This window comes from Aedes aegypti, chromosome 3 (genome assembly GCF_002204515.2).
Source record: "Aedes aegypti strain LVP_AGWG chromosome 3, AaegL5.0 Primary Assembly, whole genome shotgun sequence".
In the NCBI taxonomy this organism is placed as follows: domain Eukaryota; kingdom Metazoa; phylum Arthropoda; class Insecta; order Diptera; family Culicidae; genus Aedes; species Aedes aegypti.
The window spans coordinates 172,864,083-172,890,787 of NC_035109.1; the positions used below are offsets into that span (position 1 = coordinate 172,864,083).

The following is a 26,705-nucleotide window of genomic DNA, read 5'->3' on the forward strand; positions in this document are numbered from 1 at the left end:
GTCGCAATGGTATCAATTTTCCCATCCTATAGTCCATACACTGTCACCATTCAATGCTCATGTCTCGCATTTTGCCTATCCGTCGGGCGCATTAGAAAACCATTTCAGCTATCGTTCCGATGTAAGACGCATTGCTTTCGGATAGTATTCAAAGGAAATCCTATATCGTCGTATGCGGCGTATCGAACGCAATTGAAAACAAGTTCAAGTGACTTTTGCCAACAATCGAGTGCAGTCACGGTGCAGCTTGACCGTCTCCCACGAGTCGTTAGTTTTATGGGCTTGTTTTGTCGTTGAACACGAACTGACTAAAGGCGACATCTAAAATGTTTACAACCGACCCCACACACCGGACTCAACAAGTGACTGCTTGCGATAGGGCAGTGATGCACATTCTATAAGTATGAACGAACTTGTTCAGCCCTAGCACATGTCCTGGTGGTGAAGTGGATTGACATGTTCTGGTTCTTCTAGAAAACGTTTATTAAAAACTAGATTCGATATCGGCGAGACTATTAACAGTTCTGAGAGGTTTAACGTGTGAACTTGTTACCGTCATGCACACACATGTTTTCCTCCGAGTGACTGGTGTGAAGCTGTGTGATACTGATCACGTAGCCGTGTATCCGCTTGTGACTGATTAGCGTACATTAGTGTCACGTTTTGATGGGTTTTCGGATATGGTAGGTTTTGGCGGAACTGATAAAATTACCGTCGTTTGATTCATCCTGATATGCCTTACCGGGAAAAATTTAAGAAATTTAAACTACAAGATAAACTCTCCTTAAAAAAGTTTTAATTTTCTCTAAAGACTTCATCAGGAATTTATCGAGGAACCACTGAATGAGTATTTGCTACTAATGCAAAGAAATTATGTGCGTATTGAGTACATGAATCTCTACGACAGTTTCTTTACATTTTCTTCAAGATCTTTTGGCCCACATTCTAGTAATTACAAATGGAATCCATCAAGGAATTCAGAGAATGTCAAACTCAATGGACTAGTGGTCCATAATGGATTGGAAGCTGCCGATTTGTTCGCTGCGTTTTTCGAGAATGTCTTCAGCAAAGCATCTCCCGTTCAACGCCAAAACATGTTTGAACATTTACAGACGCACAGTGTTTCACTTCCTGTACTCCAGTTTTCACCTGACGAAATCTTGGAAGTTTTACTAGATTTGGATGTAAAAAATGGATCAGGACCAGACGGCGTTCTTCCACTAGCGTTTATAAATTTTGGGCTTAGCAAATTTTCTGAGACTCTACCTTGTATAACTTCATACATTCTTTTTAAATTATTTTCAAAGATTCTTTTTCCGAGAAAAAGTTAATTTCTGGTACCACAAACTTATAAAAAAAAACTCGCCCAGGTGCCTTTGAGTGATTCTCCAAGAAGTCTGCCAAATATTTTATCAGAAATTCTACATATTTTTCTTTTGGATTTTTTCAGATGCCTCTGATCAAGTTCACCTTGAACTTTTGGAAGTATTTTAAATATTTTTTTTTTCTCTAATAGAGCGAATAAATGCACAGTAGTTTCTCTAAGGACAATTCTTGAAATCTTCAAAGATTTCAAGTGAAACCTACAAGCAATCGTGATATATATTTTGCAAGTTCTTTTAACGATTTATGGTGTATATTTTTTCAAGTATTATAGATTAATAATGAGGATCATGAAAATCTAGTTACCCATCACAAAGAGCTGACACTTTAAGATTGTTTGACTCTTGTGCGTTTCAAATTGAAGCTCTTTTTCAAATTGAAGGCCAGGCCAAATAAACTTCTTATTCAGAATATTGTCTTTGAAATGGTTCAATTCAAGGTTGGATGTGTCTGCTGTGGCAGTGTTATGAGTGGCGGAATGCTCCTAATTGTGATTGAAAATAATGCATGAAACTTTCATCTAGAGCAATTCTAAGTTTTGCATGACTAAGTTACAAGTCAAGTATGTGGAGTTTCATAGGTGGTCAATTCTTGCTCAATACTCAAGTAATCGGAACTGGTTTTGTTCCAAAAATGGGATGCGAACTTGGTTAAATTGAGTCAAACATTTGTTTAGGTAAAATGGCTTTAAACTTCAGCAAAATAAATTTAAAAGTAACATATTTTTACCCAATTGTTTTCTTTATATCTAAAAGAAAAAAATGTCTTATCTGTTACATAAAGCTTTCTCGGGTCCCTCACTGCTCGTTCTTAAAGATCTACCATTATTTTCATTCCCATCACTATCCGTTCTCCTCCTCAGACCGCGTCCTATGAAGTCCAAATTCAAGATTCCTGATTCATTATTACAATTGATGTTTTTTAGTTAAGCTCGTTTTCGAAATTAGATTGATTGTTTGTTATTTTAAAATTGCTAGGTAATACATAGTAAACAGCGCATTCTTGGATTAGTCAGCCGTCGAGTTTCAGCAAATTGAAATATTTCCTCCATAATTTACTCAAATTCGTGAGAGATTTAAGATGAGCAGTTAATCGCAATATACGCGTGGATTTACGCCGTTTAGTGAATCCCCCTATTGTTTTTTTTTTTTGCATCGTAACATTGATACCGTTATCACGTATCATTTGAAATGGAAGCATGAAACGAGCTCACCAATTGAGAATCCATTGTCGATAGGTTTGCTACAGATCAATTTAAGTTTCGCCACCATACCCAGCGCACACGGCTAAACTACCAGCCATTGGAAAGATATATCCAAAAAAACAAAACGCGCTCAAACCGAAAGAATCCACACTTTCAAAAGCACGATAATCGAACCGTACTTCAGAGCGACCGACGCGACGAAAACTTACTTGCTCGCTTCTTTCTTGTCGAGCCACTGGGAGTGACAAAGAAGCAAACTTTTCACACGCGATAATCGAACCGAGCATCAGAACGATTGACGCGACGAAAACTTACTTGCTCGCTTCTTACGTCTCGAGCCACTGAGAGACGCGGCGAAAACTTACTTGCTCGCTTCTTTCTTCTCAAGCCACTGGGAGTAAGGGCATATTCACAAATTTCATAATGCTGAAGGGGGTGGGTGGGTGTCCTCACGATGTTACGGCTGATATGAAATTTGTAGAATGTTCATACAAATAGCGTTACGAAGGGGTGGGTGGGTGTCAAAAATGGTCATTTTCAGCGTTATGAAATTAATGAATGAGCCTCAACAAAGATGTAAACTTTTCACACGCGTTAATCGAACCGAACTGCAGAGCGGCCGACGCGACGAAAACTTACTTGCTCGCTTCTTTTTTCTCGAGCGACAAAGGAGCAAACTTTTCACACGCGATAATCGAACCGAACTGCAGAGTAACCGACGCGACGAAAACTTACTTGCTCGCTTCTTACGTCTCGAGCTACTGAGAGCGACAAAGAAGCAAACTCTCCACACGCGATAATCGAACCGAACTGCAGAGTGACCGACGCAACGAAAACTTACTTGCTCGCTTCTTTCTTCTCGAGCCACTGGGAGCGACAAAGAAGCAAACTCTCCACACGCGATAATCGAACCGAACTGCAGAGTGACCGACGCAACGAAAACTTACTTGCTCGCTTCTTTCTTCTCAAGCCACTGAGAGCGACAAAGAAGCAAACTTTTCACACGCGATAATCAAACCGAACTGCAGAGTGACCGACGCGACGAAAACTTACTTGCTTGCTTCTTTCGTCTCGAGCCACTGGGAGTGACAAAGAAGCAAACTTTTCACACGTTATAATCGAACCGAACTGCCAAATCATTAGTGCAGCTGAAAGAGCATTGGAAGATATGTTGAAAACAGAACTGAAAGTTTCTTTCAAAAGCTCATTGAGCTAAGAAGCAGCCTCTGTAAGGATGTAACGCCAAGAATAAGAAGAAATAGAAAAGTAAGCGTTACGGTAGCTTTAAAATACAAAAAGTGCTAACAAGGTGAAAAACTCATTCTGCTACTAGTTTTCTGCGACCAACGCGACGAAAACTTACTTGCTCGCTTCTTTCTTCTCGAGCCACTGGGAGTGACAAAGAAGCAAACTTTTCACACGCGATAATCAAACCGAACTGCAGAGTGACCGACGCGACGAAAACTTACTTGCTTGCTTCTTTCGTCTCGAGCCACTGGGAGTGACAAAGAAGCAAACTTTTCACACGTTATAATCGAACCGAACTGCCAAATCATTAGTGCAGCTGAAAGAGCATTGGAAGATATGTTGAAAACAGAACTGAAAGTTTCTTTCAAAAGCTCATTGAGCTAAGAAGCAGCCTCTGTAAGGATGTAACGCCAAGAATAAGAAGAAATAGAAAAGTAAGCGTTACGGTAGCTTTAAAATACAAAAAGTGCTAACAAGGTGAAAAACTCATTCTGCTACTTAAAATCAAGATGGCGTCAAAATCCAAGATGGCCGCCAATTTTTTTCACTTTAATCAATACTCTTATTCTTCACTCGACTCGAAGAAAACACCAACGATTGAAAACTTGTTTCTTTGTTGTACAAAAAATTATGTTTTCATTGATTGTATTCGTCATATACGTCAAAATCGTAGAACACAATTTAGAAAATTATCCGAGATGAGCCAGCCTCGGGCTGCAAATCTCGTTAATAAAGATAATAATAATAATAATAATAATAATAGAAAATCGTTCATTTCATAGGGTAAATACCATTGCTCACCTAGTTTTAGTAGCCTATCTTACTCAGTTTTTTCTCAGCTTTCTGATGGTGATCTCAGAATTCAAATCGATCGGTGCGCTAACGGCGATTTTTTTTTTCTGACAAAATTCAAGATGGCGCCAACATTTTTTTTAGCTTCAAATGAAAGCTATACCCCTCCTCTATATGATGCCAATAAGTTTGCTATGTGTTCCAAGGGAAATTTGAAAATATCACGCAAAGAAATACCTGATATTTTTCAAAAAATAGGCTTTTTTGCAAACTGTTCAGCTAGCAGACGTACGAGGGTTCCACTAATTTGAGAAAAAAGAAAGGACCACCCTTTAGCGATCAGGGCAACAAAATTGGAATTCTAACGATGGGTGCAGATGGCGGCCTGGTTTCAGCGAGAATTGCTCATATGGGATGGTACACAAATTATGTCACTCAAAATTTCAACTTTTTCGAACCCCCCTCCCCTGGACCGTGACGTAATTTTTGCATGACCCCTATAGGACGTTGACGTATGGACGTGTTGGTTTACAAACACGAGTTTTCCATTCCATGTTTGCTGAAAGTAGCAACGAGCTTACTTAAATATAATTTCCCTTTTTCTACAGCAAGGTTCTAGAACTAGTTCCACTTGGTCTGTACCATTATACTATTAAGCATTAGTCTGCCAAGATTGATTGTTGTCGTTTTTAGGGAAAGTGTACCAGTTATGGCTATAGTGATTCCCTATTTGGCCATATGTGTTTTCTCTAAAACTTTTTCATTTTGAATACTACTGGAGTTTGATTCGAGGTATCTTCAATGTAGGCATCTCTCAAACTAAGTATGGTTAAGCCTTTGAAAGTCGCCAAAAGCATAAGCATAAGCATAAATGACCGTACAATTCGTAGTTGCTACTCCGTGATTGACCAGAACAATCAAAGTTGCACAGGGAATTGATGAATGGGGCTTGGGATTAGCTTACCATTCTTCAATGTGCACAAATCGAGAGCTCTAATTTAAAAGTCAATAACGACGCTGGCCACGTCCTTACGGTCATCGGGAAAGGGAAGGAATGTTAGTGTGACTACCGTTGTTACTAGAGACCGAGATCACCTCTGCATCTCCACGGTTGTCATGGAAAGGATATTGGGTTAGTGGGATAAGGTAGAGATCTGGGAGTCACCAATGTTTGGTGATGCCATCCATGATATAATCACGCCTAACCGGATTCGCGAAATAATTCAATAATCGCACTGTACGCCGAACAAGTGTTCGTCACTCGCCCACGCAGGAGCAAGCGACACGATCAATAGATCAAACACTACTAACGATCCGCGGTGCTTTTTCATTTCTCTGAGCGAACGACGCGCGACAAGTTTGATCCTGCCCTCAACGCTCGCCCCCGCAGGAGCAAGCATCAAGGTCGAAGGATCAAACACTACTCGATTAAGCCTTTGAAAGTCGCCAAAAACTGAAAACACAGAATACACTGTGTAGGACACATATTGCCAAATAAAATCATTCGGAAAAATTTAGATTTCTATCATTCACCCTTATTCTACCCCAAACATTTAGAAAACCTGCCCCTCTAACCATCATGTAGCTGGTACTCTATTGACTTTTCAATATTTCTGCTGCGTAATGGAAAACTGTATCGCTTTGCATTGCATTGCAATTTTAATAATTATAGTCAGAATGTTAAGTTAACATTCGCACAATCTCCGTAAGCTTTATCGCAATGGAAGCGTATAATTCGATAAGCATTTCACAGCAAACACAGACAGCAGCACTGCGCAGCCACACTTCCTATAGCAACATTTGCACCTTTTTTATCACAGACGTTCGGCGATGGTTATCTAAACACAAACATTGGTTTTGATTCATCATCAGTCTGCACAATACTCGGGTATATGGTGTCGTTATGACCCCCCTCACTGCAAATTTGGTTGGTTGATTATCGACTCTTTGCTGAGTAGCTCCGAAAAATTGGTCTTTGCGATCACTTTTCGGAAGCGTGTTTCATCCAAAAAAGTGATCAGTTATTGAAGAACCTGAAATCTCGTTGAATTTGGGGCTCGACTTGAAAGAGTTGATAACAATTCAAACAGTTCAACAGTTGTTTACTTGTACTTGTTGCATTCTCTCGTGAGAACGAGAGCAAAACAAGTAATAAGCATCGATTGATTGGAATTAATGACTCTCCCACAACTACTAATTATAATTAGTCCATTGATGTTCGACTATTCTACCCGTGCGACTGTGAGCTCTATTTATTAGCATGAACCGGCGCCTGCCAATGCCCAAACGGAGCATTGCAGTAATTAAACACAAAGTTAGTCTCACACATAGCCGTCGTCGTCTAACAGTTTGGTTTGATAAAATATTCTGACGTTGATGTTGTTGACACTACACACTATACGGTAGCAGCAAGATCAGTGAACGTGACTTAATCATGCTGGAGTCTGATAAAGTAGAACAAATATAGTAGTATACTTATGATTGTATTTGTTCGCCTTAGTATACGAGCTTGTTGTTTTGCTTCCTTCTATCAGAACAGATCAAGCAGCAAGAAAAATGTCGTAGGATTTACAGTAACCATAAATGGAAATTGTTTTCTGTGCACTATACTGAAAGTCTATCTGAACGATGACTAGGGTGGTTCTAATCAGGTCTGAACTGTATCAAGGTGTTTATGTTTTTTTACCAGAAGCAATTTTTGGGTAATCAGGCTCTGATACTAATCCTTGCTAATTGGTGTTTTGTCTTCAGTTCAACGGCTTCATCCGAACTTTTCAGATTCCTCGATAAAAAAGGGTCAGGATCCCTACCAAAATTTCTCTCTAGACTGTTGCGTATTGATGTGTTTGCTTGAAAATGTACTCAAAACGCTGTCCATCACTGTGATCAAATCTCTCACCGTAACCTCAAGTTTATGAAAAGTTACTTCTTTTAGTTTTGTAAGAATTTATATAATCACATTATTGTTTTGCTTTTTTTTTCAAGGTTGCATTCAAACTAGTACATACGCACATTTCAAGCATCATTTGTTCGTATTTTGTGTCAGAATAAAACATTTGCATTGTTAGTGAAATTTCACTTAACTTTTCAACAAGCAAGGTGTATAGACAGTGCATTTAAAAAGCTCAAAACTTGACTGCTCTTGGGTTCAAGCAGACGCATCGTTCCTGATCTCTGGATATTGCTCGATCTCAATTACGTCAAGCCGTACTCACCGGACTTGATTATTGTTGAAGTGTTAATTAGCTAAGAAAACATACAGGTTTTCCATCAGACCGATAAGATAGTAGCTCTGGGTGAAGAAGCTAAAACAGTCCTATCAGAAAACTGGTTTTAATTATTACTTTGGCAAATTGTAAATCTCTTAATCGTTTGATAACACACATCGTGGAATCACTCTAAAAAAATCGTTACATTGGTATAGGTGCGTAGCACCAAGACTGCCGAGTGAATCACGTTAGTGCGCTAACGGCTACCACTTCTAGTAAAAGGCTGCGCGGAGCTGCACAGACTCGCCGACACTGGGCGACCAGCCTACACATGGGGCCCACAGTGTAAACAAACGCTTCCACCGTCGGATGTGTAATACAATCTCACTCACGTCCACGTACAGTCGTAGCTAGCATAATGCTGACGATTACGGCCAATATACTATGATAGTCACTGAGATTTTTTTTTAATAATTAGGTCAGAAAATGTTGAGAGGATTTTTTTAGTATTTCTCGCGTAACTTTTTAAAAAGTCCTGGGTCACAATGAGAGACTCTCTCCTCTTTCGTTTTCTTTTTACTATAACGGTGCAATATTAAATCTTTTGAGAAGTTTTTCACTATAGGTCGAAAGACAATGTCTTTGGCTAGCGTTTTATACAAAAATGCAATAGAAGAGGTTAATGTGGCTCAGTTATTGACTAAAGAGAAAGTGAACAAAGAGAGTCTCTCAATGTTAGATAGTTTTTTTTTTTGAAAAGTAATGCGTGGTTTATGAACGGCTCCATATTGGCCACTATCATGGACACTGTGGGAACCTGGTGCCCTCGGAGAAGTAAACATTTTGCGATAATAAACGAAGCGTATCTTGTTATGATCCAACTTTATGTTTTTGCTAAATATGCAATGTCTATTGAGAATCATATTGAGACTTTCTGACCACTTCATGATCTACCAGGACAATCCGAGAACCAGGTCTCTAAAGAAAACATAATTTGCCTTTGCCTTTTATTGCAATGAGGTTTTCATGAATGAAGAAAAAGTTGTTAACAGTTGTTGATTCCCATAATGTGATTTATTTGATCGTTTTGCAAATTATCTGCGTTTTATTTTAATAAAGAAAAAAAAAACATTTGTTTATTTATATTTAGATATCGAAACCTTCACTTTACGTTCATTATGCCTATCACATACTACTCTGTTGCAGACTGCATGGCTGATCACGGTTTTAGAAAGCTCTATTTCTTAAGAAGAAACATCATCGTATTAGATCTGATAAATGTTTGATTTCCTGAATTTATTCAGCCTTGCAACACTCAGAATATGCAAACATTATCTTGCTACGATAGTGTTTCGGATATGCCAGTTCTTTGGGGCTGTCTATTAATTACGTAAGACATTTTTTGGATTATTCAACCGCCCCTCCCCCATGGTAAGATTTTTTTTATGGAAACCAAACATAAGAAATCTCAAAACCACCATTATTTGAAAATATTTGAAAATTCATTAGATTAGACTACATCTCATTGGTTTCGTACAATACCGTAAATTGTCCTCTTTTGCAAAAACATGGAGTTTGATACGTCACAAGAAAGGTTTCGGATAGTCCACTTCCCCGAGGGCACCAGGTTCCCGGAGTGTCCTACACTGTCCATGGAAGTGGGCCATATGGTCAAAAGTCTCCATATGATTCCCAACGTACATATTTTGCAAAAAAAAAAAAAATGAACATGAAGTTTGATACTTCACGACATAGGTTTCGTACATTATCGAAAAGTGTCCTCTTCCTCGAGGGCAACAGGTTCCCGGAGTGTTTATAGTAGTGGCCAGTATGGTCAAGAAGTCTCCAAATTATTCCCAATGTACATATCTTGCAGAATCATGAAGATTGACACAAGTGTCACAGATACGATCAAAAAGTGGCTAACATCATGGGAATGGAGGTTACCCCAATATTCCCCTGAATATATCCGGAATCATGGTGATTATCGAGAAGTCAGCCACAGTTCCGAAACTAGAAGAATTTTGTGATCGATCCATGAAAAAATCTTGAGAAATGGGGGTTGGGGAAGTACGTCCTAACTATGCTTTCATTGTCAAAGTTGGCATTTTTGCTATATGTCAAGAAAATTTCCGAAACATGAAGCTCCTGAACCGTTCGAAAATCGATTCAAGACAGCTTCAGCAAGGTATAGCATCATAAACAATTCACTCTCATGTATATGAGATTATGTTACTGATAGCATCTAAGACTTCAGAACAAACTATGTTCTAGAATCTAGATGAAGAAGAGGTATATCCACTATGTTCAATGAGGCGTAATGAATCTAGTGATCTAGATTTGCATAGAGTGCCTTTAATGAGGGATTAGATGATGTCCTCATCCATGATGGATATTCAAACGTGTTCAAATGATACATGAGCTCAACCAAAGCTATCATGCTTTTCTCTACACATTCACTAATTCAAATTTTGAAATGTTGGCCCCCCTATTCTTAAACGATTATTATTATGGTAAAAAGCATTTTCCTAAAGTTTGAAATGATTCGGAAGAAATTTTACTGTGCATACGACATTTGAAGTTTATATGGAGATTACTATGGAAAAGCCAACCTTTTATGTTCAGCTCTTTATCTCTTCGTCATAATATTTTATGGAAAAGTGAACAAACTCATGTGAAATCCTTTCAGCTACAACTTTGCCGAAGACCACCTTTTGATTGGACGTCATGATAAATTGTTATGCATCATCCTAAAGCGGGATTGTATGTAGCACGCATTACTGTTCGGCAGGCAACAGTGGTGCTCCTGACGGGAAGAATATATTAAAGTAATCCAGGCTACTATGTTCTGCAGCTTCAGCAGTGTTGCTCTGAAAGTAATTGAATGATCATCTCGGCATGATTTAGTTCAGACTTTGTTATCAATAATAACAAATTATCCTTAAGCCCCATCTAAATGTGGTCTTTGGCAAAGTCGTAGTTGGGAAGATTTCAGATGAGAAGAGTTTGTTCACTTTCCTATAGATTGTTATGACGGACAGTTATAGGACTGAGGACGAGAGGTTTTTCTTTTCTATAGTAATTCCCGTATAAATTTCAAATGGTGTGTGCACAATCAAATTTATTTCATATCTCTTAAAATTTTGGGAGAATGATTTTCATCATAATTGACATCTGTTAAGCATAGGAGAGCAAGAACTTCGAAATTTGCATCAGTCAAGTATACATCTTATAAGAGCCTTTACGATTGAATACACATTTGATAGTGGGGTTACATTTTTAAAGGTACAAGTCTCTTTTTAACAAAATGGTCTTTGAAGTCACCTTTTACTTTTTCTCTTTGTATTGGATTCTTGTGCAAAATTCTTGATACTTCAGGGATATCTTTAGAGATTCTTGCGCGAATATTCCAGAGATTTTTCAGGATTTTTTTCTCACGTTCCTCTAGGAAAAGCTTGAGAAATTCATCTAGTGATTTCCTCACGAATACTTTCTGGAAAGCCTCCAAAATGGTTTTTAAAGATTACTACACCACATTTTGCAGAAATTGGTTCAAAAATGCCTACAACAATTTTTCAAAGAATGCTTCGAGGAATCGCTTTGAAATGTGCTCCAAGAAAATCCTTCAGCAGGCCCACGCTACTACCTCGAGCAATTTCAATAGAGATTACGCTGACACTTTTCTCAAGAAGGTTCTTCCCCTAACGTTCTACCGATTTTTCAAATTTTAACTCTAAGGGCCGATTTCACCTTTTCACCTTTTCACCTTCGCTTAAGCCGTAAACCACGTTTACCCATACGATTAAACCAGGTTTGAGGCCTAAGCGGTGGTGAAGAAACCGCTTATAAGAGTTCGTCCAAAGGTTCCTACAAAATAAACTTTTGTAGATTGTATTGGAAGCAATCTACAAAAGTTTATTTTAGAGTTCTTCAATAATTTTGTTTAGGGATTTTCCCAGGAAACTCTACAAGAATTTCTCAAGTTGTTCTTTCAGCCATTGTTATATCTGTATTATCTGCACTTAAAAAAACTATATTTTTTTGCAAATTATTTATAGCGAACGAGAAAACCACTACAAGCGTACATTTATACCAATTTATACCATAACTCATGGAAACATTTAAAATCAGTGATACATGAAAAAAAGTTCCTTGAAAATAGTGTTTACAAATTTTATATTGAGGTCACCTCTCACCGTTCTTCAATCTTTACAGATGGAAGTATAGTTTTATGTAAAACTGCTTCTGAGATATAAGTGTCCAATTTTTTTCTTTTGTTCACAATAACCCATCCCCGCCAAGACCCCCTCCACTCTTTTGAATTCTATCATATTTTTGAGTAAAACTTAATTAAATGTTCTTTCTAAAACATCAGAAATATAAAAAATCGATTGAAATTTCGTGAAGTTATTACGATTTTACTTTGGGTCAATTTTACCCCATCGCACAGACAGAGGGTTAAGAATTTCTGAAAGAAGGTGTAATTTCAAAAGGTATCCTTAGAGAAGATTGTGGATGATATTTCAAAGAAACCCTGAACGAGTTTGAGGATATCCTATGAAAACCCTCGATGCATCTCTGGAAAAATTATTGGTTGAATGATGTTCTAAATGAAAAATTTCGAGGAAATTGTTGTGAAAAATGTTTGGAAGAATATCAAAAGTAATTACTAGGGTTATCCTTAGAAAATTTCCAGATTTAATTCTGCATGGTTCTTCTCCTTTTTGGCATTACGTCCCCACTGAGGCATAGTTTTTAGCTTAGTAGTGTTCAATGATCATTTCCACAGTTATTGACTAAGGCTCAGTCCACCACCGGAGACTAGTTGAGAAGATCGCGTAGTAGCACCGGAGAGGAGAATGGTCATCGAGGCGTCTATTGGGTTTGTAAAATGCGTTATGTAAGGATTTCTATAATGTGGAAAAGTCCTGGATTTTAGTGGAGCAAGTGTGGCATCTCTTTTGTGGCATGCATAAAGTTTGCACTGAACATAATTTTAGAATCGTTTGAAATGTTACTTTAAATATGCGACATTATCGAGAAAGAGTCGTCATACCGCAAAAAATATCAATAAATAAGCTATCCAAATATCATCTCGATGAATGCCACAGCCATGCTGTATCCATAATAGTTTGAAATTACAATACAAAAAACGTTAACAAGCAGAAAGAAAAATACAGTTAACTTCAATTATTCGATATTCTGTAGCTTGATTGTTCCCCTTGATGAGATGTGACGATCCTGCTATATAGCATTCTTTGACATGTCTGCACGTTGGTACCAGGTCCGTCGCACTCGGGCTCAGATTGGGTACCACTTCTAGTACTGCATTTGGATCCGTAATGCAAAAGGTACCCGAGTTTGACACATCGCAGTACACTTTACACGGCATTCTAGATTACCTTATGAGCCAAAAAATTTTGGGCATTTGCAAGGGACATAAAGGTCTTTAATTGTTTTTTTTTTTTTTTTTTTTTTTTTTTTTTTTTTTTTTTTTTTTTTTTTTTTTTTTTTTTTTTTTTTTTAATTTTTTTTTTTAATTTCTTTATTAGTATCATTCCAAACATTACATTCATTTCTTATATCTAGGTGTTCTGTGTTATATGACAACACTATCATCCTAATTTGGTAAAACAAATTTAAGATTTTATTAACATTTTGTTAACAACATATTACATTTCATTTGCCGTAGCAGTTCAGTTTTTTTACAGGTGAGTTGATTTCACCTGCTTATAAGAGAAAAAAAAAACATTTTTAATATACTTAACCTAACTTAACCTAAACATATAACGCATTAATCGTGGCAATAGAAGATTGTAACGATTTTTGCCTGAAATTATTAATGATTGTATTTGACATTTGTTCCAATGTTTCAACATTGGATATTCTATGTAACTCATTGGTACTATACCAGGGAGGAAGCTTCAGAATCATTTTCAAAATTTTATTTTGAATTCTCTGCAGAGCTTTCTTCCTGGTATTACAACAGCTAGTCCATATTGGTACAGCATACAACATGGCTGGCCTGAAAATTTGTTTGAATATCAACAGCTTGTTCCTAAGACAAAGTTTTGATTTTCTATTAATAAGGGGATAGAGACATTTTACATATTTATTACATTTGGCTTGAATGCCCTCAATGTGATTTTTGAAAGTTAAATTCTTATCTAGCATAAGCCCTAGATACTTAACTTCATCTGACCAATTTATTGGAACCCCTCTCATCGTGACAACATGTCTACTTGAAGGTTTCAAATAAAGAGCTTTTGGCTTATGTGGGAATATTATTAGTTGAGTTTTGGAAGCATTAGGAGAAATCTTCCATTTTTGCAGGTATGAAGAAAAAATATCCAAACTTTTTTGCAATCGACTACAGATAACACGCAGGCTTCGTCCTTTGGCGGAGAGGCCTGTGTCATCCGCAAACAAAGATTTTTGACATCCCTGAGGTAGCTCAGGTAAGTCAGATGTGAAAATATTGTATAATATTGGTCCCAAAATGCTGCCTTGAGGAACACCAGCTCTTACAGGAAGTCTTTCAGATCTGGAGTTCTGATAATTAACCTGAAGTGTACGATTTGACAGATAACTTTGAATTATTCTAACAATGTATGTTGGAAAATTAAAGTTTTTTAATTTTACAATCAAACCTTCATGCCAAACACTGTCGAATGCTTTTTCTATGTCTAGAAGAGCAAGACCAGTAGAATAGCCTTCAGATTTGTTGGAACGGATCAAATTTGTTACACGTAAAAGTTGATGAGTGGTCGAATGTCCATGGCGGAATCCGAACTGTTCATTGGCAAAAATTGAATTTTCGTTGATGTGGGCCATCATTCTGTTCAAAATAACCTTTTCAAAAAGTTTACTGATGGAGGAAAGCAAACTGATTGGACGATAGCTAGAAGCTTCTGCAGGATTTTTGTCTGGTTTTAAAATTGGAACAACCTTAGCATTTTTCCATTTGTCAGGAAAATATGCTAATTGAAAACATTTGTTAAATATATCAACTAAAAATGATAAGCTACTTTCTGGAAGTTTCTTGATGAGGATGTAGAAAATTCCATCATCGCCAGGAGCTTTCATGTTTTTGAATTTTTTAATAATAGTTCTCACTTCTTCCAAATCAGTCTCCCAGGCATTTTCGAAAACGTTCTCTTGATTGAGAATATTTTCGAACTCCTGAGTAACTTCATTTTCAATTGGACTAGTAAGTCCTAAATTAAAATTGTGCGCACTTTCAAACTGCATAGCAAGTTTTTGAGCTTTTTCGCAATTAGTTAGTAATAATTTGTTTTCCTCTTTCAATGCCGGTATTGGCTTCTGAGGTTTTTTCAAGATTTTCGATAATTTCCAAAAGGGCTTAGAGCCAGGGTCCAATTGAGAAATTTTATTTTCAAAATTTTTGTTTCTTAATTGAGCAAAACGTTTCTTGATTTCTTTCTGCAAATCCTGCCATATAATTTTCATAAGAGGATCGCGAGTGCGTTGAAATTGCCTTCTCCTCACGTTTTTAAGACGGATCAAGAGTTTAAGATCATCGTCTATAATCACGGATTCAAATTTTACTTCACATTTTGGAATTGCAATGCTCCGGGCTTCAACAATGGAATTTGTTAAAGTTTCAAGAGCATTGTCAATATCAAGTTTAGTTTCTAAAGAAATGTTAACATCAAGATTGGAGTCAACATACGTTTTATATATATTCCAGTCGGCTCGTAAATAATTGAAAGTGGAGCTGATAGGATTGAGAATCGCTTCTTGGGATATTTGAAATGTAACAGGGACATGATCAGAATCAAAATCAGCATAAGTAATCATTTGGCTACAAAGATGACTAGAGTCGGTTAAGACCAAATCAATCGTAGATGGATTTCTAGAAGAGGAAAAACATGTGGGGCTATCAGGATATTGAATTGAGAAATATCCTGAAGAGCACTCATCAAATAAAATTCTGCCGTTGGAATTACTTTGAGAATTATTCCATGACCGATGTTTGGCATTAAAGTCACCAATGACAAAAAATTTTGACTTATTGCGAGTCAATTTACGCAAGTCAGTTTGGAGCAAATTAACTTGCTGCCCAGAGCATTGAAAAGGCAAATAGGCAGCTATGAAAGTATATTTACCAAACTGTGATTCAACAGAAACACCTAAAGTTTCAAAAACTTTAGTTTCAAATGATGAAAACAGTTGATGTTTTATACGCCTATGAATGATGATTGCAACTCCCCCACATGCCCCATCAAGTCGATCATTACGATAAACAAAAAAGTTAGGATCTCTTTTGAGTTTAGATCCAGGTTTTAAATACGTTTCGGTAATAACTGCTATATGCACGTTATTAACCGTAAGAAAATTAAACAGCTCGTCCTCTTTACCATTCAGAGAACGAGCATTCCAATTTAAAATATTTAAATTATTATTTGGATCCATTAGAAAAACGTAATCCAATAACAATTTGATTTGTAAATTTTACACCTACTTGGACTGCTTCAGTCATAGTGGTGGCTTTGAACATTGCATCAATCATTAGATTCAATTGTTCAGTTAGAAAATTAAAATCAGAGGCAGACATGTCATGTGATTTCCCATTGGAATTTCCGGTAGACGAAGAAGCGGAGTTACCTGTGGCAGTAGGGTTTTTTCCATTTGATTTCAAACAAGTAGAATGGGTACCCATGGATCGAACAGGGGAGGAGTTCGAATTTCCTGCTACGATATCGGCAAAGGATTTACCGTGGGTAGATACATTCGAAATAGAAAGATTCGAACGGCTACCCGACGGAATAAAATTACTTTGTGAATGAGCATGATTATGATCTTCCTGATGGGTATGATTCATGATCAAGCGATCGTTAACTGAAAAATGAGCATTGTTCGATACTCTACCAGGCAAATTCCGGAAACGACCGTTATCGTAACGGATATTATCTTTCATCTGCCTGTCACGAGCCTCAATGACCTTTTTGCGTGAAGGACAATTCCAAAAATTGGACTTATGGTTAGCCCCGCAATTACAACATATGAATTTGGTGGTATCTTCCTTACTGGACAGACGTCTTTGGCGTGAGAAGAACCTCCGCAAATCATGCATTTAGCATCCATGCGACAATTTTTTGTACCATGACCCCACTTTTGGCACCGACGGCACTGAGTGGGGTTCTGGTAATTTCCTCCAGGTTTCTGAAAATGTTCCCATGTCACACGGACATCAAACAAAAGTTTTGCTTTTTCTAAAGCTTTAATATTATTTAGTTCTTTTTTGTTAAAGTGAACTAAATAAAATTCTTGAGAAAGCCCTTTCCGAACAATGCCAGATTGGGTTCTCTTTTTCATAATGATTACTTGGACTGGGGCAAATCCAAGTAAATCATTTATTCCATTTTTGATCTCTTCAGGTGATTTATAGTCACTTGAGAGACCTTTCAAGACAACTTTGAACAAACGTTCAGTTTTGTCGTCATAAGTAAAAAACTTGTGCTTCTTCTCTTCAAGATGTTTGAGAAGAAGCTCACGATCTTTAAGAGTTTCCGGCAAAACGCGACAGTCTCCTTTCTTTGCGATTTGGAAGGAAACCTTGATTCCCCTAATGGAGTTCAAGATCTCCTGCCTAAATCCCCCAAATTCGGAACAACTGACCACGATAGGCGGCACTCTTTGCTTCCTCACTTGAATCAAAGAGCCTGGGCTAGAGGCTGCTTCGATTTGGTGTTCGGAAAATTTGTCTAGAGCATCGAACTGATTGCTCATTTCGATACAATTATCTATTTCACCCTTGGAAGAAACTTCGCATTCCGGGGAAGCGTCCTTTCTTCCATTCTTGCCACGTGTAGTGACAGTTTTAAAACCCACTTTTTTGGAAGGAAGTAGTGAATTCAGAGATTCACCCTTCCTTTTGTTAGTTGTTGATACCATGTTTAGTTAATAAACGAAAGAAGACGTGACCTTCGAAAGGTTTTTTCCCAAGACGGTGTCCAAGAAGGATTACCACCGCTAGCTTTCGCCAACGGGTCCAACGAAAAATCGAATGCACGGGTCCAAACAAGGATCGTAAAGGGATCAATAGTAGAAAAAATAGTACTGAAAAGTACTGTTTTAGTAGCACTGAAAAGTACCGTTTTTAATTTTAGCACTGAAAAGTACTGTTTTTGTAGCACTGAAAAGTACTGTTTTATTGCTTTAGGTAGTTTTTAAGAAAACTTCCAAGAGCAGAGAAAATTCGTGTACGCACAGCACGAAGGTACGATGCGCACTCAATTTGTCTTTGTTGGTACCACTTTTACACGATGTTCCCCTTTATCTATGTATCTGCTTCGATTCTACCCCATTACCTCGAATGCCATTACCTCGAATGCCATTACCCCGGATGACATTACCCCGAATCACAATATCACGGGGCAATGCCATTCAAGGTATTTGGGCGTTCGGAGTGGTGGCATTCGGGGTAATGGATTTCGGGGTAATGGGGTAGGATCATCTGCTTCAGTTTCTTATACAAGTTTACCTTTCTACCTCCATACTTTCAGTAAATGTTTCAAATTGTTATTTTTTTGTTATTTGTAACGTAAAAATGTACTATTTCGAACGTATTCTGTCAAAACATCAAACAAATCAAAAGTTGAAATTTCTCATCAATTTTTATTTTTTGTTTTTACAAATAAAGTTCTATAAACTTTATATTGAACAAATGGGAGTCATATATTATTACTACCATAACAAAAAATAATAATAAAATATCCTAATTAGAACATGAGGTGTTCGAATTAGAACATGATTGGTCTAATTAAGATCTCTGAAGGATTTTGTTAGTTATATCCCGGTACGACGTAGTAAAAAACTTCCGAGATAAAAGCTTGCGCGCTGAATCAGACTTTCACAAAAACATACAATTTTTCATGCTCTAAAGATTTGGCCTAAAAACTGTTACTAAACATATAACCAGAAAGCTTTCTTTGCCAAAATTGCCATTTTTACATTCGTCTATCGTATGGTAGGTACGACGATACTCTATGTCCAGACAATTCAATAAAAAATATACGAATATGTTCAGATCGTGGACCGTCTGAGAATCGAACACAGACACCTTCAGCATGGCTTTAAAAAAAAAGACACCGACACGTTAATGCTTCCAGTGAACGATTTGCCCTTTGAAGGAAGCACCACACTAGACAACGGACTAGCATACAACGCCCAGTGGCACAGTTGAAATACTTTCCTGACGAAAAGTTTTCCGGACTGAAGCAGGAATCGAACCCACACTCCTTGGCACGATGCGGCTAAATGCTTGGTAACACTAACCGCACGGCCACGAAACCCACAGCTTAGCTATGTAGTCGCGGACGTTACCAGTAGGCTATGGAAAGCCCTCCCAATTCTCGAACGAATTGCTTGGGAGGATCTTAAATGGATCATTGAAGGTAGTTTTTGCAAGTGCTCACCGCATCAAAGCAAAGGCGCCACTGTATATGGGATTTAACATTGTGACAACATTGCTGTTCTGTCAAACACACAAGGCTACGGTGGCGCTATCTATGCTTTCCATAGCGGCCGTTTTGGTTATTTTAATGATCCATTGTGTAAAAAAAATTTCCTCACTCCTATTTTGAAACACTAAAGGAGTATCGCCTCTCAAACTATCGCACATCCGGTGTAAGAAGACCCCCAACTCAGCGCAGTTCGAGTTTACACCGTACTCGAGTCCCGGTTTGTAGGCCAGAGCGACTATAGTTACTGGTAACGGGGTTGGTTGGCGGTGTTCTATGCTGCTCGCTGATATCTGTATCGCTTATTGCTCCTTTTCTTCGCCTCGAGTCGCCGGATCGCACAGTTTCAGCTGAGCCTCCCTCGAGAACGCGTCTGGTCTTGTGAATGTGCGGTTTCCTTTACGATTTCGTCCGGTAATTCGAGTTCGGGCTGGGTGTTGAATCTCTGAAGAGAATACGGATGACGGAAGTGCTGACGAATCAATAATTATCGACTGGATGGCGGTGCACTCCTGGAAGTCGGACTTTTGTGGAGCATATTTGAATACGTGGTTCTGCACATTCGTCACAAACTGGATTGATTTGTAGTGGCTGTGTGTTGGAGATCCCACACCCACATACCCATTGATCGATTTGACGAGTGTCGCGTGTTCAAGTGCCATTTATTACTCCAATAATTGTGCAATGGGAAGAGGTTGGATGTCCTCGATTGGGACTCCACCATCATCGGTTCAGCTCAGTGTTCAGTGGTGGTATTTATCAGTGCAAAAATAGCGATCGTGGGCGAGACAGGCAGATAGCGAGAAGAGCCCCAGCGTGACACGACAAGTGTTACATGCCTTTATCTCGAGAGCGTATACAGAACCGAGTGTGTTTATCATTATATTTATTATTATTGTTGTTGTGCGAAAGCCGAGAAAGAAAAGCCGCTTAAGTGTTGCAATTAAAATCGAGAAGAAAACAATTAAAGCACCATCGACGTCACCGGCTGTGTTGGTTGTCAATTTAAATAAGCATTTGACAAGGAATGTGCAGCCAATGTCGAAACGACTTTATGTGTACTTTGTACGCCGAAGACAATTGCTGCAGCCAGTTCAGAGTAGGATGCGATGCGAAGCCGGTTTCCAGAGTATGATGGGGAGTCAATCGAATTGATTGTTGTTTGTTTCTCTGATATTGCTACCGCGCGTGTGGTAAAAATACAAAAATAACCTTCTTTGGAAAAGGGAGTAGAATTTGCGGGGATGAATAATGAAAATATCCTTATCGCGTTGAATTTATTCTTACAACATTCCTCGACGATTATCTCACCTAGGGTCAGTGTACCACTGATCCTGCTGATCAGCTAAGGACAAGTTTTTTTTTGTAGAATCGAATTTATCAGAAATGAATTTATCAGAGTATTCTACCAAGCTTTTCAATAAGTTAATCTTCAGAGTTTTTTATCGAATTCTTTTTGACATTACACGTATTACTGCTCACATTACTTTATGTGTTTTTTTATATCCAGATTATCACCAGAAATTGCATTCAGGTGGTTGCCCAATGTTTCCTACATATATTTTTTTTTGCCGAAGATTTCATTAGATTTCGAGAATGTTAACCAAGGGTCGACACCTCAGTAGTCGTGCTGTTATATTTTGTACAACACAGGTTGTTTTATCAACCTCGTTTTTCATTAGCAGCGGAGCTTCTGGCAGTGGTTAGCGCGAAGACTGTAACGTTAAGAGTCTAACATGATATTTTTATAAGGATAACCCTACAGATTACTCCGAAGAATTTGCCAGGAATTTTACCAAAGAGTATGTCAGAACTTTCTCAAGAATGTCCCAAATTCTCCATGGAATCATAAAAATCCAGTGATTATTTCATCGGTTTTCCTGGAATTTACTCCAATATTTTCGGCCATCTTTAAGAATACAACCAGTGATTTCTAAAGCAATAACACCATGAATTTCTTCCAATGAGATTAAAGGATTTCTTTGAGATGTCAAACAGGAGGTTCTCTAAGGATACCCTAATAAATTATTTCGGAGATTGCTCCTGAAATTCCTCCAGGAATTCTTCGATGAAATTTCCCAGGAAGTCTTCAAATAATTTATCCAGGTAATCTTTCAGGAATATCTTAAAGAATTGCCCAGGACATTTTTCACATATTATTGGAGCAATTTATTTTTGGCATTTTAGGAAATCCCAGTGATCTCTGATGAACGTCTGTCGAAATGCCTGATGAATTCCTGAAATTTTATTTTGGACACTTAAGGTAATCTTGGTGGATTTTCAAGATTAATTGTTTGAATAATTATTGAAAAAATTATGCCATGCTGTAGAATCTTCCAAATGATTTCCATACAAATGTAGAACGGAATCGCTGAAAAAATTTGTAAATGAATGTAGTATTTGTTGATGTGAAACCTTAACCTTATGGTAGTTTCATAGATCCATTGAGTTTTGACGAACTTGAGACAAACGGAATCAGTCAATACTATGCACCATGTATTATGTATTTTGTCGATTTCGTGCTCTTTTTGAATAGCGACAAAACCGAAGAAATTTCTTGTTATATCAAAGCGCACTTAGCAGTGATTTAGAATAACTTTTTTTTTATGAGATCCAGATAGAAATTATGGCGTCTTCGACAAAATTGTAGTAATGATAATTTGAAACAATTTTGTCCAATACACAATTGTTATATCTCTTATACTCTTTGAGCTATATGCCGTTGCATATAACTTCTTTTTCTTCTTCTTTCTGGCATTACATCCTCGACCGGTGGGATTCGAACGCACGACCCTCAGCTTGGCCTTGCTGAATAGCTGCGCGTTTACCGCTATGGCTAACTTGGCCCCATTCCGCATATGAATGACCCCTAAAAATCATATTTTCCATCATAACTTTTTTACATTTTTTGTGTTTTCAACAAAGTTGTTTGCCTTGCAAAAAATCAGGTTTTTGTTGAACATGTCATCATGCTATCCTTTAAAATTACAAAGTTATTCATAAATTACTCATTTAAGGGATAGTTAAGGTCCACATTCCTGCTTTCGACGCAACATGGCGCAGACAACTCTTACAAATTGTGATACTACCATATCTCTTGTGTGTATGTCGTTTCATGCGTTTTTACTACCGTCGTGTGGGGTGACATTGGTCCATAAGGGTGACTTTGGTCCAAGATTTTTACAGCAAACTAAATCAGAATAATGAAAACAATGTGGCAAGCTTCAAGAATACGTTATAAATAGCCACTGGATGGTCATGGATTAGTTTTTTGCCTCCCGTGCTAGTCAAGAGATGCATCGAAAAGGGCGGTCAAAGTCACCCCCTAGGACCAATGTCACCCCGCACGGCGGTATCAAACAAATATGCTATAAGAAACCGAAATCGACTGATAACTTCTTTATTTTAAGAGATAGAGAGTTGTGATGTTCAAAAACACGTTTAACACATGACATCTAACAACTTTATAGAAAACATAAAAATGTTAAAAATCTCAGTAAAAAGTTTTGAATCAAAAGGGATTTCAAAGATTTTTCCATACAATTTTTTGCTTGTTTTGTTTATAAGATTTTTATCAGGATTTCTAAGATTTATGTCTTCTTCAAAGTTGATATTGAAAAACATGTTACTTTTGCTAAAAATCACAACTCTATATCCCTTAAAAAACGTTGTTGATCGATTTGTGTTTCACAAGACATATCTGTTTGATAGTAAAAACGCATAAAAAACTCTCGATAGACAAAATTGTTCATCACACGTCGAAAGAGGAGGTATGTTATTTTCTTGACTACTTTTATAAAGTGTAAGGGTTGCCAGCGCCATTTTGCGTCGGAAGCAAGTATCTGGCCCTAATCTACCTCTTAATTCGTGAATAATCTTGTTATTTTCTAAGATAGTGTCATGACATGTTCTGGAAAAACATGGGGTTTTAAATGACAAACAATTTCGTAGAAAACAACTTAGATAAAGGTTATGCCAAATATGATTTTTTTGGGGTCATTTACATATAACGGCATGTATTTCAAAGTGGCAACTTTTTTTTAATAGTAAAACTATTGATAAACAATAAATTGACTATTGAAAAATAACTAGGTTAATGCAGTTGAACTGCTTTCAAAAAAAATTGTCCTTTTGGCATTGTTTGTTCAAGCTTAATGCTTTTTCCGTTAACCCTTAAAATCCCGAGATGAACCTTGAATTTTTAAATGGCCACAATTCGAAGGCCAGTAGGTCAATTGATTTAAAATAAATTTTGTCCTTGGGTGAGACATCCCCCTTGACCACTCTCTCTTTTATAGGTAACAGAAAAATCGTGGACACGAAGGATCCTAAATTGGTCTCAAACGGATATCTCAAAATCCTAATGAGCTAGAAGGTTGGTGTCTTTGGCAAAGCTGTTCAGCAGTTCAAGAGCTGGGGCCTTCCTTAGCCGAGTGGTTAGAGTCCGCGGCTACAAAGCAAAGCCATGCTGAACACTACGCTTAATGCCAAGAAGAAGAAGAAGAAGAAGCTGTCTGGCGATTGATTGAGAATTCATCCGCTGGGTGGTGCTAGTGGCAAACTTTATTCAATCATCTGTATCTCAAAATCCTTATCAGCTAGAAGGTTGGTTTCTTCTGCAAAGCTGTTAAGCAGATCAAAGGGTATCTGGTGGCAAAGCATTTGTTTGGAAATTCATCCGCTATCGGGAGCCAGCAAAAATAAATCTTCAATCTTGTCTATCTCAAGATCCTCATCAGCTGGGAGGTTGGTGTCTTCGGCAAGGATATTCAGCAGAATAAGAGCTATCTGGAGTTGAAAAATATTGGCGTCAATGTATGGCCGACCAGAAATTATTACCAATGCGTTACTCAAACAGTTATGCAGTGTGCCACATACTTGATAAAGCACAGAATCAATGCAACTGCGCTTCAAGAGACTATAATGGAAGCCAGGAAAACCTACTTTTTATATGTTTCTATTACTTAATACCATGATTATCAATATAAAGATTTGTAGAGATGACTGTAGCGCAACCTATCGTATTATTGCTCATATAGATTCGTCGGTTAGAAACGAGCCTTCATTTTTCCTGTATATCGAGATACTTGAGATTGAAGAAAATAAGCTACTAGCAGACAGACTTTTCATGGCCGGATAGCACTTGATCAGCTGATAAAGTTCTTGAAATACTAAAAATTGAAGAAAATTTGTTACTAGCATGACTTTTTAATCAGATTTACCACCACAAGATAGCCTTTATTCTATTGAGCGGCTTGGCCAAAGACACCAACCTCCTAGTTGATAAGAATCTTAAGATAGAAAATAATGAAGATTACTTTTTACTAGTGCCACCTAGATGATGAATTCTCAACTCTTCACTACCAGAAAGTTGAATAAGTTGAATATCTGCAACCTTCTAATAAAGTTTGTCACAAGCGCCACCTAGCGGATGAATTCTCAATCATTTTTCATCGCCAGACAGCCCTCGATCAACTGAATAACTTTGTCGAAGACACCAACCTTCTAGCTAATTCGGATGTTAAGATATTCGTTTGAGGCCTATTTTGACTTCTTGTGTCCACGCTTTTTCCGTTACCTAGAAAAGAGGGAGGGGTCAGAGACATCCCCCATCCAATAACTGTAAGACCAACTAAGCGCAATTTAATTGATCTATTGGACTCCGAATTGTGGCTATTTAAAAAATGCAGGTTAATCTCGGGCTTTTAAGGTGAAACAGTTTGGAATCAAGTTCCAATATAGCACCAAAACTTCAAAGGCACAAATCTCGCGAAGAAAGCATGCAACAACAGAGCACTTTTTATTTCGGTTTTGTGCACTAGCAGAAAACTTAAAATAAGAAGATCAAAAAAGTTTGCCAACTATTTCTCCAGTTTAGTGCCTTTGAAAACGTGAGTAGGGGCATAAGTCGGCCATTGTGACGGCCATCTTTGGATTCCGAGATGTTTCACCTTAAGGGTTAAAAAAGATTTTATGACCCATAGAGATTTTACTTTGGAAATTACTCGAATAATGCATGAAAGAACTGCAGGAGTAATTCCTTGATGAAATGCTGAAGAAATTTGTGAAGGCACTACATGAGGAATTTCTATTTTAATTTAATGAGAAAATCTTGGAGAATGTTTTGGAGTAATTCTTGGACAAAAAAACCGTAGATGAATTCTTACAGGCATTCATGTACAAATTTCTATAAAAAAAAGAAAGGAAAAAAATAGTGAAGCAATTCCTGGAAGAGTTTTTATATGGTCTCTTGGAATAAACTATGAAATAAATTTTCTTGGAAGAACTTCTGTGTGAATCTGAAAACATCTGTGAGAAGATCTCCTAGTGAAGAGTCAATGTGAAAATCTATGAAGAATATTTTAGGATAGTTCCTGATGAAGTATTTGGAGTAATCCCTGTGGAAACTACCGGAGGTACTAGAAATCTGTAGAATATCCTCTAAGAATGTATTGTAAATTCGGGTGAACTTGGGAAGGAAGCGCAAGAAGAATTTTAGAAATGATCCATACAGAAATTCTTGAAAATAGTCCAGAAAAAACCCTGGAGAAACTGCTCGAATAATTGCTGAAGCTTTTGCTCAAGGAATATGAGAAGAAATTCCGATAGAACTTGTGGAATATTTGTGCAGGAAGAGAAAAAAGTTACTTTTGAACCCATTTTGGTTAAATAAGAGACTTTAGTTACCATATTGTACACTGTTTGTAAGGTATTTATGCAATATTCTATATATTAAAATCTTGCAACCGCTGGTTGGGTGTATGATTGCTTCTAGGAGTTCTCCCGGAATTCATCAAGCAAATTATTCTGAAAATATTTAAAATTTGTCTGGGGATGATTTTAATAAAATTTTCTTATATTCACGCAAATTTCGCCAAAAATTTCTCTCAAAATTCTTGGCGAGTAATCTGTGTCCTCCTGGAAGTGCTTTAATGTTTTTTTTTTCGTTTCTCCGGCCTTTCGGTAAAAAATTTAAAATTTTGAATTATTTTTCTTTTTAGTTATATTTCCTATCAATTAACATCGATTTTCTTGAGCAATTGTAGTTTGTCCAAATTAATTATAGATTTGTTTCAATTATTTGGTAGATTTCGGCTTCTCTGTTTTCCCATGATTTCCCATGAGAAGATATCGAAGAATTTATTGTCAGTTATTTGAAGGAATTTGAAAGAAATGAACCTCTGAGCAAATCATTGAAGAACTTTTTACGATCTGGGGGTAATCTTGAGATTCTTGGAATAGTAGAGGTTTTTTTGACATTACGTCCTTACTGAGACAGAGCCTGGAAAGCAGGCTTACTGTTAAAAGAAGACTACCGCAGTTGCTTAAATTGCCATTTTCGCATTTCTATATCGTGTAGCAGACACATTGAGAAAATATGCC

At 37.4% G+C, this 26,705-nt stretch overlaps 1 protein-coding gene across 13 annotated transcripts in view; it reads left to right on the top strand.

Moving 5' to 3' along the window:
• LOC5570887 overlaps positions 1–26,705 on the top strand; it is a 299,528-nt gene that overhangs the window by 222,515 nt on the left and 50,308 nt on the right. The gene's annotated exons all lie outside the window — the stretch shown is intronic.